Genomic DNA, 13207 nt, shown 5'->3' with positions numbered 1-13207 from the left:
TCATGTTTGTTATTTCATTTAGGAAGTATTAGCGATAAAGCCATTTGTCTGAGAATGTTTGACTTGCTTTGTTTTTGTTGTCTGGCCCCTACATTGCAGTGTTTGGGGCCAGAGGTGATTATCAACAGTACACCCTAGAGAAAGTGCTCAGACGGGCTCCAGTAAGGATCCAGGGTGAGGGTGAGGGAGGGTGGGGGAGGGGGATGCCAGTAGTCCTAGGAGTCCAGTGCAGGTCCAGCTGAGAGCCATGGGTAAGGGCTAGGGGTTCAGACAGGATTCGGAGGATCTGAGAGATGTATGCGCGTGTGTGTGCGCGTGCATGCACGAGTGTGTGTGCATACATGTGTATGTTTGTGCACATGCGTGTGTGGCAGGGTTGTGGTGATGCTGATAATGATGCTGGTGTTGATGGCAAAGCTGATCACTAGGGTTTCACGGTGGCGTGCCACATTTGTTTGGCTGCTCCGCTGTGGTCTGGATTGTCTGCTTCAGAATCCCAGCAAAGGCTCCACGGGTTACCATAAATTGCGGCGCTGTTGGCTGCAGGGATCTTGGTAAGGTAGCTCCTCTGAAGTTCCAATGCTCCAAAAGCCTTTCTTCCTGTTCTGGGTCCTTCTCTGGTGACTCATCAGGCAGCAGTATGAACTTGAATGCATGGCACAAGGTCTGACATCCAGGCCTCAGGCAAAGATATGCAGCAAACCCAGATCTCAGCTGGGCAAGGGATTTGGAGGACACAGGACTCAGATAAACCATGTTGGCCCTTCCGTTGGGTGCATTTGGGGCAAGTCCTCCCCTCTGGACTGAGATTCCACCTCTGTTAGTTTTCAGAAACCTGGTTCTCCAGGTGTGATTACAATGAACTAAATAAAATAATTCATGTGACATTTCTATTCTATATGGGGATTTGTTGCGTGCAAACAATGTACACATCCTGGAATCAGGCCATCCCCAAAGAAGACATACCTGACTGGGCAGACTTTGGGCATCTGGGAGTTACATTGTGTGATATCACTCATTCCTGAATGTTTTCTTTTAATCCCGACTCTGTGCTATGCCCAGTGCATGAAGGATACAAATACGAAGACAGGGCCTCACTCCTGGGCTCTAAGGTTTTATACCTTTGTGAACAAACTGGCAAGGTCTCAGTCTTGTTGTTGTTTTAATTTTTTAAATTAACATATAATGTATTTTTTGCCCCAGGGGTACAGGTCTGTGAATCATCAGGCTTACACACTTCACTGCACTCACCATAGCACATACCCTCCCCAATGTCCATAACCCAACCACTCTCTCCATACTCCCTCCCCCCCGCCCCACACAACCCTCAGTTTGTTTTGTGAGATTAAGAGTTTCTCATGGTTTGTCTCCCTCTCAATCCCATCTTGTTTCATTTTACTCCTTCCCTACTCCCCAAGCCCCTCATTTTACCTCTGAAATTCCTCATATCAGGGAGATCATATGAATTGTCTTTCTCTGATTGACTTATTTCGCTCAGCACAATACCCTCTAGTTCCATCCACATCGTTGCAAATGGCAAGATTTCATTTCTTTTGATGACTGCATAGTATTCCATTGTATATATAACCCACCTTTTTTTAATCCATTCATCTGTTGATGGACATCTAGGTTCTTTCCATAGTTTGGCTATTGTGGATGTTGCTGCTGTAAACACTTGGGTGCATGTGCCCCTTCAGATCACTACATTTGTATCTTTAGGGTAAATATACAGGAGTGTGATTGCTAGGTTGTAGCTCTATTTTCAACTTTTTGAGGAACCTCCATGCTGTTTTCCAGAGTGGCTGCACCAACTTGCATTCCCACCAACCAAGTAGGAGAGTTCCCTTTTCTCTACATCCTCGCCATCATCTGCCATTTCCTGACTTTTTAATTTTAGCCATTCTGACTGGCGTGAGGTGGTATCTCATTGTGGTTTTGATTTGCATTTCCCTGATACCGAGTGATGTGGAGCACTTTTTTATGTGTCTGTTGGCCAACTGGATGTCTATTTGCAGAAATGTCTGTTCATGTTTTCTGCCCATTTCTTGATTGGATTCTTTGTTCTTTGGGTGTAGAGTTTGATAAGTTCTTTATAGCTTTTGGACACTAGCCCTTTATCTGATATGTCATTTGCAAATATCTTCTCCCATTCTGTCGGCTTTCTTTTGGTTTTGTTGACTATTTCCTTTGCTGTGTAAAAGCAAAGGAAGAAGATCCTTTGAAAATAATTCATTTTTGACCTTGCTTTCCCTTGCCTTTGGTGATGTTTCTAGGAAGAAGTTGCTGCGGCTGAGGTCGAAGAGGTTGCTGCCTGTGTTCTCCTCAAGGATTTTGATGGATTCCTTTCCCACATTGAGCACTTTCATCCATTTAGAGTCTATTTTTATGTGTGGTGTAAGGAAATGGTCCAGTTTCATTCTTCTGCATGTGGCTGTCCAGTTTTCCCAACACCATTTGTTGAAGAGATTGTCTTTTTTCCATTGGACATTCTTTCCTGCTTTGTTGAAGATTAGTTGACCATAGAGATGAGGGTCTATTTCTGGGCTCTCTATTCTGTTCCATTGATCTATGTGTCAGTTTTTGTGCCAGTACCATACTGTCTTGATGAAGACAGCTTTGTAATAAAGCTTAAAGTCTGGAATTGTGATGCCACTGACTTTGGCTTTCTTTTTCAACATTCTTCTGGCTATATAAGGTCTTTTCTGGTTCCATACAAATTTTAGGATTATTTTTTCCATTTCATGGAAAAAAGTTGATGGTATTTTGATAGAAATTGTAAATTTCTCTAGGTAGCGTAGACATTTTCACAATATGTTTTTTTCCAACCCATGAGCATAGAATGTTTTGCCATTTCTTTGTGTCCTTCTCAATTTCTCTTATGAGTACTTTATAGTTTTCTGAGTACAGATTCTTTTCCTCTTTGGTTAGGTTTATTCCTAGGTATCTTATGGTTTTGGGTGCAATTGTACATGGGATTGATTCTTTAATTTCACTTTCTTCTCTCTTGGTGTATAGAAATGCAACTGATTTCTGTGCATTGATTTTGTATCCTAACACTTTACTGAATTCCTATACAAGTTCTAGCAGATTTGGAGTACAGTCTTTTGGGTTTTCCACATAAAGTATCTTTTCATCTACAAAGAGTGATAGTTTGATTTCTTGGCCAATTTGGATGTCTTTAATTTCTTTTTGTTGTCTGATTGCAGAGGCTAGGACTTCTTGTACTATGTTGAATAGCAGTCGTGATAATGAACATCCCTGCCGTGTTCCTGACCTTAGTGGAAAAGCTCTCAGTTTTTCTCCATTGAGGATGATATTCACGGTGGGTTTTTCATAGATAGCTTTGATGATATTGAGGTAAGTACCCTCTATCCTTATACTTTGAAGAGTTTTGATCAAGAAAAGATGCTATACTTTGTCAAATGCTTTTTCAGCATCTATTGAGAGTATCATATTTTTCTTGTTCTTTCTTTTATTAATGTATTCTATTACATTGATTGATTTGTGGATGTTGAACCAACCTTGCAACCCTGGAATAAATCCCACTTGGTCATGGTGAATTATCCTTTTAATGTACTTTTGGATCCTATTGGGTAGTATTTTGGTGAGAATTTTCGCATCTGTGTTCATCAAGAATATTGGTCTGTAATTCTTTTCTTTTCTTTTTTTTTTTTTTTTTGGATAGGGTCTTTGTCTGGTTTTGGGACCAAGGTAATGCTGGCCTCATAAAATGAGTTTGGAAGTCTTTCTTCCATTTCTATTTTTTGGAACAGTTTCAAGAAGAATAGGTAATAATTATTCTTTAAATGTTTGGTAGAATTCTCTTGGGAAACTGTCTGGCCTTGGGCTCTTGTTTGTTGGGAGATTTTTGATGACTGCTTCAATATCCTTACTGGTTCTGGGTTGTTCAGGTTTTCTTTTTCTTGGTGCAATTTTGGTAGTTTACATGTCTTTAGGAATGCATCCATTTCTTCCAGGTTGTCAAATTTGCTGGTGTATAGTTGCTCATAATATGCTCTTATAATTGTTTGTATTTCTTTGGTGTTGGTTGTGATGTCTCCTCTTTCATTCATGATTTTATTAATTTGGGTCCTTTATTCTTTTGGATAAGTTTGGCCAAGGGTTTATCAATCTTATTAATTCTTTCAAAGAACCAGCTCCTAGTTTTGTTGATTTGTTCTACTGTGGTTTTTTGTTGTTGTTTCTATTTCTTTGATTTCTGCTCTGATCTTTATTATTTATGTTCTCCTGCTGGGTTTGGTTTTCTTTGCTGTTATTTTTCCAGCTCCTTTAGGTGTAGAGTTAGGTTGTTCTTGTTTCTTGAGAAAGGCTCGTATCATTATATATTTTCCTCTCAGGACTGCCTTTGCTGTGTCCTGTAGATTTTGAACAGTCGTGTTTTCATTATTATTTGTTTCCATGAATGTTTTAAATTCTTCTTTAATTTCCCGGTTGACACATTCATTCTTTAGTAGGATGTTCTTTAGCCTCCATGTATTTGAGTTCTTTCCAACTTTCCTCTTGTGACTGAGTTCTAGCTTCAGAGTATTCTGGTCTGAATATATGCAGGAAATGATCCCAATCTTTTGGTACCTGTTGAGACCTGATTTGTGACCCAGGATGTGATCTATTCTGGAGAATGTTCCATGTGCACTTGAGATGAATGTGTATTCTGTTGCTTTGGGATGGAATGTTGTGAATATATCTGTGAAGTCCATCTGGCCCAGTGTGTCATTTAAACCTTTATCTCCTTGTTGATTTTTTGCTTGGACGATCTGTCCATTTCAGTGAGTGGGTATTAAAGTCCCCTATTATTATTGTATTATTGTTGATGTGTTTCTTGATTTTGTTATTAATTGGCTTATATAGTTGGGTGCTCACATGTTGGGGGCTTATTTAAAATTGTTAGATCTTCTTGTTGGACAGTCCCTTTGAATATGATATAGTATCCTTCCTCATCTCTTATTATGTCTTTGGCTTAAAATCTAAATTATCTGATATAAGGATTGCACCCCAGCTTTCTTTTGATGTCCATTAGCATGGTAAATTGTTTTCCACTCCCTCATTTTAAATCTGGAGGTGTCTTTGGGTCTAAAATGAGTTTCTTGTAGACAATGTATTGATGAGTTTGTTTTTTTATCCATTCTGATAACTTGTGTCTTTTGATTGGGGCATTTATCCCATTTAAATTCAAGGTAACATTGAAAGATATGAATTTAGTGCCATTATTGCCTATAAGGTGACTTACTTGCCTATAAGGTTATTGCCTTATTACCATTATTGCCTATAAGGTTACTGTATACTTTCTCTGTTCCTTTCTGGTCTACTACTTTTAGGCTCTCTTTTTGCTTAGAGGATCCCTTTCAATATTTCCTGTAAGACTGGTTTGGTGTTTATAAATTCTTGTAGTTTTTGTTTGTCCTGGGAGCTTTTTATCTCTCCTTTTATTTTCAATGATAGCCTAGCTGGATATAGTATTCTTGGCTGCATGTTTTTCTTATATACTGCTCTGAATATATCATGCCAGTTCTTTCTGGCCTGCCAGGTCTCTGTGGATAAGTCTGCTGCCAATTTAATATTTTTACCATTGTATGTTACAGACTTCCTGTCCCAGGTTGCTTTCAGGATTTTCTCTTTGACACTAAGACTTCTAGGTTTTACTATTAGATGATGGGGTGTGGACATATTTTTATTGATTTTGAGGGAGGGTTGTCCGTGCCTCCTGGATTTTGATGCTTGTTCCCTTTGCCATATTAGGGAAATTCTGTACAATAATTCTCTCCAATATACCTTCTGCCCCCTCTCTTTCTTCTTCTTCTGGAACCCCAATTATTCTAATGTTGTTTCATCTTATGGTATCACTTATCTCTTGAATTCTCCCTTTGTGGTCCAGTAGTTGTTTGTCTCTCTTTTTCTCAGCTTCTTTATTCTCTGTCATTTGGTCTTCTATTATCACTAATTCTCTCTTCTTCCTCACTTATCCTAGCAGTAAGAGCTTCCATTTTTTATTGCAATTCATTAATAGGTTTTTTGATTTCAGCTTGGTTAGATTGTAGTTCTTTTATTTCTTTAGAAAGGGCTTTTATTTCTCCAAATAGTGTTTTCTCTTATATCTTCCATGCCTTTTTTGAGACCAGCTAGCACCCTGAGACTCGTCATTTTGAATTCTAGATCTGACATATTATCAATGTCCATATTGATTAGGTCTCTAGCCTTCGGTATGGCCTCTTGTTCTTTTTTTTTTTTTTTTTGTGGTGAGTTTTTCAGCCTTGTCATTTTATCCAGATAAGAATATATGAATGAGAGAATGAAATACTAAAAGGGTTGCAAAGACCCCAGAAAAATGCACACTAACCAAATCAGAAGGGACCCCAAAGTGGGGGGGGGGGGGGAGAAAGGGACTAAAAAGAAATTAAAAAAAGAAAAACATATATATATTAGACTGATGAATAGAACAGAGCCACCCACTTGAATTTGGGTGTATTTTGGTCTCCTAGAAGAAACTACCTCTCAAAATTTTAAAGAGGGAGAATATATATATATATATATATATATATATATATATATATATATATCACACACCAAAATAAGAGTAAAAATGATGAACAGATGGAATATGACTGTAAAGATGAAAATAGAAAAAAATTCTAAAAAAGGGTTTGATAAGGTAGGTAAGTTGGTTGAAAAAAGAAAGAAAAAGAAAGTGGAGAGAATTTCCTCAGGCTGGAGACTAAAAGCCATGTGTTAGATTTAGGGTATATTTTGATCTATTGGAAAAAATCATATTCCAAATTTTTTTATAAGAAAAACTTCATATGTATACAAAAAATAAAGTTGGATACAATGAAGGATAAAATATGACTATAATAATGAAGGTTTAAAAAGATTTTTTTTAGAAAGGTGTTGTTAAGATAAACTATTTTAAAAATGTTAAAAGAGGAGAGAGGAAAAGTTATAAAAATTAGAATAAGAAAAAAAATAAAATTAAAAAATTTAACTTTGCAAGACTAAAGAATCATGGGTAGAAAGCCATGAATTCCATGCTTTGCTTTCCCCTGCTCTGGAATTCCACTGTTTTGATTAGTGAACTTGGTCTTAGCTGGATGTTCTTGCTGATCTTCTATGGGAGGGGCCTGTTGCAGTGATTCTCAAATGTCTTTGCCTGAGGTGGAATTGCCCTACTCTTGCCAGGGGTCAGGTTATGTAATCTGCTTCTGTTCACTCTTGGTAGCTTTTCTTCCCTGAGCGCTTTCCGTAGAGTTCCAGAGGACGGGAATGAAAATGGCGGTCTCCCAATCACCGGCCTGGAGGAGCTGAGAGCTCAGGGCCCCACTCCTGAGTGTGTCCTTGGAGAAAAGTGCTCAATCACTCCCATCTCCCTGGTTTCCAGCCGGGCTCTGAGCTCACTCAGCCTGTGACGGAGCGTTTCTCTCTCTGGTGCACAGCCCCATTTGGAGTCTCCAAACCCAACACATTCCTGCCTCCAGAGAAGGAAGGTGAGTCTCCCCGGATCTGCCACTTGTGGGGTCCCTACTCAAAGAGCAGTGGTCCAGTTGTGCCACGGATCACAGTTTAAGGTAACCCCAAGCTGAGGGCTCACTCCTTGGCTCCGTCTCTCTAGCTGGCTTCCCTGTTCTGATACCTGTGAGCTCTGCTTAACTCAGACACCTCCAATACTTCAGTGAGCCCACGGGACCTGAGACCACACTGTCCCCACAAGAGCCCCACCCCCGCTTAGCCTCTGCAGTGGTGTCCCTCAGTGGAGCAGACTTTTAAAAGTTTGAATTTTGTGCTCTCATGCTCTGCAGCTTGCCGGGAGCCGGCTCCTCCCTCTGTGTCTATCTTCCCAATGCTTCGGATTCACTTCTCCGCCGGTCCTACCTTTCAGAAAGTGGTCGATTTTCTGTTTCTAGAATTACTGCTCTAGAATTTTGTTTCTAGAATTATTACTCTTCTCTTCGATCTCCTGTTGGGTTTGTAGGTGTTCTGAATGGTTTGAAAACTATGGCTGAACTCCTGCAACCTGATGTCAGCTCAGTCTGCTACTCCTCCACCATCTTGACTCCTCCCTTGCAAAGTCTTAGTCTTAGTGACCCAGAAAGCAGAGGACTCATGGGCTGTCAGTGTGTTAGGGAGTCATTAGGGACTGAACTGTGCCCCCCTCATTCATATGTTGAGGTCCCAGTACCTCTGAATATGGGGACAGGGTATGTATAGAGGTGATTTAGGCAAAACGGGCTCTAATCCAACATGGCTGGTGTCCTTATAAGAAAAGATAGGACAAAGACACACACAGAGGGAAGACCATGTGAGAACACAGGAAGAAGCTGGCCACCTACCACCTGGGGAGGACTGCGTCCAGAGCTTGTGTTGTGTAAGCCAGCTGGGGTGTGGTTCTTTGTGCCAGAAAGCTTAGCTAACTACTACAGAAGGGCAATCATGGGCAGTGGGAGGGAGCAGGGAATGGAAGGAGAGAGAACATACGAGAGCAAGGTCACAGCTGTGTGTGGCAGATGGCTCTGTGGTGTGGGCACTGTCTTCAGAGAAGCTTTATCCAAAGCCATGGGCCCCTGAGACAGGACAAAGGACAAACAAGTCTCAAACTCTGATCTCCCACTGGTTAGTGTTGCCCCTTCAGATGAAATTCTAGGTGACACACTGGGGGAGCACTGAGCAGGACCTATGTTCCTGGTGTCACAGTGAAACCTGTTGAGGTGACAGAGATGCTTGGCACTGCCAAGGGGGAGGGGGAGGCACTGCCCCCGAGTCTCTGGGAATGGCTGGGAGCCCCTTCTGAGTGGCAGGAGCAGGAATGAATGAGACTAATCTGGTTCCTGAGGCACCAAGAGGTTTCTTGAATAGGACGTGGGGAAGCAGGGAGGCACATGTGACAGCAACTGGGGTTTGGGAGCACAGCGCATGCAGCAAAGGTTGCTGGGAGGTGGGTGAGAGGGGACCCCATAGCCAGAGCACCGGTCTTGGAAAGATAAGACATTAGGGTTCCGTTGTGAAAATAATGAGTCATCCTTAAAATGAACACTTCAAGCAAGGGTGAACGTGACTGGGCTTGCACTCAGAGAGAGTTCTGGACTCAGGGTGTGGGAAACTCAGGGCCCACCCTACCAAAGAGGTGGGCTCATCTCAGGCCCTGAGCACCCAGTGGCTCTCCCAGCCCTTCTGTGTACCTCCCTCTGCTCTTTAGAAAGGTGAGCAGGTTGGAGTCAGCAGCCCGGCCTCAGTGCCACTTCTGTGGGATTTCCTGACCATGGGGAACAGTCAGCGCCGGCCGACAATGCACTCAGAAAGCTCTTGATTTCCTAGAAGCAAGAGACGGAAGGGAGAGAACAGGGACTCACCCGTTCCTCAGGGGCCTGGTAGGCAAAGATCATGAAATAGTTTTTGCCTTCAGTTATTCCTTCTCTAGAAGAAGCTTTCCCCAGGGGAGTGAGAGGACCCTTGAGCGCTCTGTCCCCTCAAAGCGCTGAACATCCCCCCTCCCCCCAGCCCTGTCCATTGAGAAATGCTGTCCCAGAGGGCTCAGAACCCGATGTCACTCACTTATTCCTTAGTGTACACACATTACCTCTTTTGCTTCCGAGCTTTGAGCCCCACCAGCCACTGGGAAGGAGATGGGAGGCAGTCCAAGGTCATGTCTGAGCTGGGCAGTTAGTGTACTGGGATGGGGACTGAAGAAGGGGCTTTAGGACCCCAGAGAACAGACTGTCTCCAGGGAATCCTAGGGGGAAGAGGAGAGAGGGGAGGCAGCATCCAGGTCTGCTGTGGGGACACAGTGGTCAGAAGACTGACCCAGAGTACTCACAACGAGCTGGAGGGCAGTTCTCCAGACCTCCAGGGAGTTCATGGTGGGTGAGGCCAGGCCCTCAGACCCCCAGGGGGGCCTGTTTCTGAGGATGTCAGGATGTCCCGCCTCCCTAAGGCTCTCACCGCAGATATATCCAGTGTCAGGGCTACTGGGGGTTGGTTCCCATCAATGCCAAGCCAAGTCACTCCCTTGTCCTCTGACCTGGTGACTCCTGGGCACGATACCCAGACCCAAATGTCCCTGCTGCCCTCTCCTTGTCCAGTGTCAAGACCCAGCCAGGCTGAGACCGAGAGCAGAGAAGACCTCTAGCTTTGGCACTAAAGACCCATTGATGGGCTTGAGGAGTTTCTGGGGGGTGTGTGCAAAATGGTTTCACATCACCTGACAGGACCTAGTCTCCTCTGTACATTGTGACTCTCTCCAGGTTTCCACAAAAACAAAACAACACAACACCACAACAAAGGAGCCTTAGGCAGACCTCTTCTAAATATCAGGTCCATCTATTTCAAATATATGGAAAAAAAAAAAAAGATTTTGTTTTCAGGGTGGCACCACAGCTGGGACAATCCTAAGATGACAGACAGAGGTAGTGGGGTAGTGGTGAGGAAGGCGGAGTTGCGCTCCAGCAGGCAGCCTCCAAGGTAGCTGGAGGGAGGGGTGTTCAGGAAAGAAAAAGTCACGTTCCCAGTTCTTGAGGTTTCCATCTCTCGAAGCACCCATCACTTGTCCAGGACCGGGAACCTATTATTATGTGTCCCTTGTTATTTTTAGAATTTAAGATGATATTTTCCTATTTTAGTTAATGGCCTGAGAATGAGATTTTGGTTGTTTGCAATAAATTGCCTGATTTGGAAGTATTGGTGCAGAGGGACTCTATAATTTGGTCTTTTTTATAGCATAGGTTTTTTGTGTGGTTTTTTTCCTCCCCACCCCCCCTCCCCCACCCTGGTCTGGAGAGTTCCTTTAATCAGGTAGGGGGAGTGATTAACGGGCTTATGGGCCTGGGTGCAGTTGGAGGCCTCTGCGTCCTCAGAAGGAGGAGACCAGGGATCACGGCTAGAGCACCGTTGCAGGAAAGGAAATCCTGGGACTGCATTCTCTCCCCAGAAAGTGCACGCTTGCAATTAAAGCCTTGCCAAGTCCCACCCCAATGCAAATAGGGATGGCTGTAGTAATTGATGGAATGTGCTCAAGGCTAGATCCTCAGATGTGCTGGCCCAAAGCCCCCTTTCTGGCCCAGAAAAGCAAAGGGGCGGGAAGGTAGAGAATATATCCCACATCTTTCCCCCCCACTCCTGCTCATTATTCCAAAAGGGAAATACTTAAAATCTTCAACCAACATTTTTAAGCTCTTATTATGTGCCAGGCACGAAATGGCAAAAGGAGGGGAGGCTATAAAAAGGGGTCATATTTCATCACTGCTTCTGGGGAGTTCACAATTTAGTGGGAGAAGCCCATAAACAAATAATTACAACGAAAGATGGTAACAGTCCCATCAGGGAGCTGTGTTGAACCGTGTAGGAGCTCGCCCAGCTGGGAAGGAGGAAGAGGTGTTCCCGGTGGCATAATGAGGTGTGGAGGTGTGGGACATCCTGGTGCCTGGAGGAGGTGGGCTGGTGGATGTGAGGCAGGCAGTGGGGGTGGCACGGTGGGGCCAGGACGGGATAGTAGGGTGGGCCCAGAACAGCAAGGGTTTCTAGGCCCCCATAGAGAGTTTGAATTTGCTTCTGCAGGCAGTAGGGGCTCTTCTCCTGCAGGAGACTTGAAATGGAATTGCTATTTTTGTAGCTGCACACATCTCATTGCAAAGATCTGAAAGCCAAGCTCGTGTAGAGTCAGGATGGAACCCAAGTTATGTGGCTAATGAGTGCCAGGGCCTACTGTCCTGGGAGCAGCTCAACTCCGGGACAATCTGGAGTTTTTCGGGCCTGCTTTCATTCTTAATTCATCCTTTCTCATTCTCTTTTAAAAGGACAGACTTCCTTGGTATGTCCCTCACAGGTATTCTGAGTGCAGTTTCCTTCCACAAATCACTTTTTGAATTGTCCCATCTTTACTCTGCTGGACACACTCTCTGATAGTATTTTCAAAATTGCTCTAGCAACTGGACAAACAACAAACCAGGGAAGTTCTCCACGTAACTCAATTTTTAAAGGATATGAAAAAGGGAAAGAAGAAGAAGAAGGAGAAGAAGGGGAGAGGAGGAAGAAGGAGGAGGGGAAGGGGAGAAGAAGAAGAAAGAGGAAGAAGGAGGAGGGGGAAAGGGAAGAAGAGGAGGGGAAGGGGGAGGAGAAGGTGGAGGAGACCAGGAAGAGGAAGAGGAAGAGGAAGAGGAAGAAGAGGAGAGGAGGAAGTAGGAGGAGGGGGAGGGGAGGAGGAGGAGAAGAGGAAGAGGAAGAGGAAGAAGAGGAAGAAGAAGGAGGGGGAGGGGGAGGAGAAGGTGGAGGAGACCAGGAAGAGGAAGAGAAAGAGGAAGAAGAGGAGAGGAGGAAGTAGGAGGAGGGGGAGGGGAGGAGGAGGAGAAGAGGAAGAGGAGGAGGAAGAAGAGGAAGAAGAAGGAGGGGGAGGGGGAGGAGAAGAAGGAGGAGGGGGAGGGGGAGGAGACCAGGAAGAGGAAGAGGAAGAGGAAGAGGAAGAAGAAGAAGAAGAAGAAGAGGAGAGGAGGAAGTAGGAGGAGGGGGAGGGGAGGAGGAGGAGAAGAGGAAGAGGAGGAGGAAGAAGAGGAAGAAGGAGGAGGAGGGGGAGGAGAAGGTGAAGGAGTCCAGGAAGAGGAAGAGGAAGAGGAAGAAGGAGAAGCAGAAGAAAGAAGAAAGAAGAAGGAAGAAGAAACACAGCAAAGAAATGCAATAAATTACCGCGACGTGACCTGGATAAACCTCACAGACATAACGCAGGGAGTAAGTGTGACACAAAGTAGCGATTACTGCCCGATTCCATTTATATGAAGTCAAGCGAGGAAAACTCATGTAGGGACTTAAATAGTCTTTCCATGGGGGTCTTGGTGGGAGGGGAACAGGGGAGCCCCTGGGAGCTGGAGATGTTTTAGATCAAGGTCTGGGAAGTGGCTCCTGCCTCAGTTTCTTTCATTTTAAAATGGTATAATAAAATGTGACTTTGGGCTTTTAAGGAGTAAGTGAGAAGATGGATATGAGGGGTGTTTGGTGAGAAGTCGGCCTAGAGGGGCACAAGATGAGTGCTTATTTCCTTGTATCCTCTGGTCCTCAGTAGAAAGGATCTGGGATCGAATATGGAGTCCAGAAATCATGTACAGGCCTGATTTCAGGAGGCATAGGCTCTGGGGGCTCTCACTGTTCCTTAGCCTAGAGAAGCCCAAGGCCGACTTCCTGCAGCATCATACTGTTTTGTAGCTGGGGGAGCCCAGGT

The sequence above is a fragment of the Mustela nivalis genome, assembly GCF_964662115.1.
Source record: "Mustela nivalis genome assembly, chromosome: 2".
Lineage (NCBI taxonomy): Eukaryota > Metazoa > Chordata > Mammalia > Carnivora > Mustelidae > Mustela > Mustela nivalis.
Note: the sequence above shows the minus strand (reverse complement) of the source record.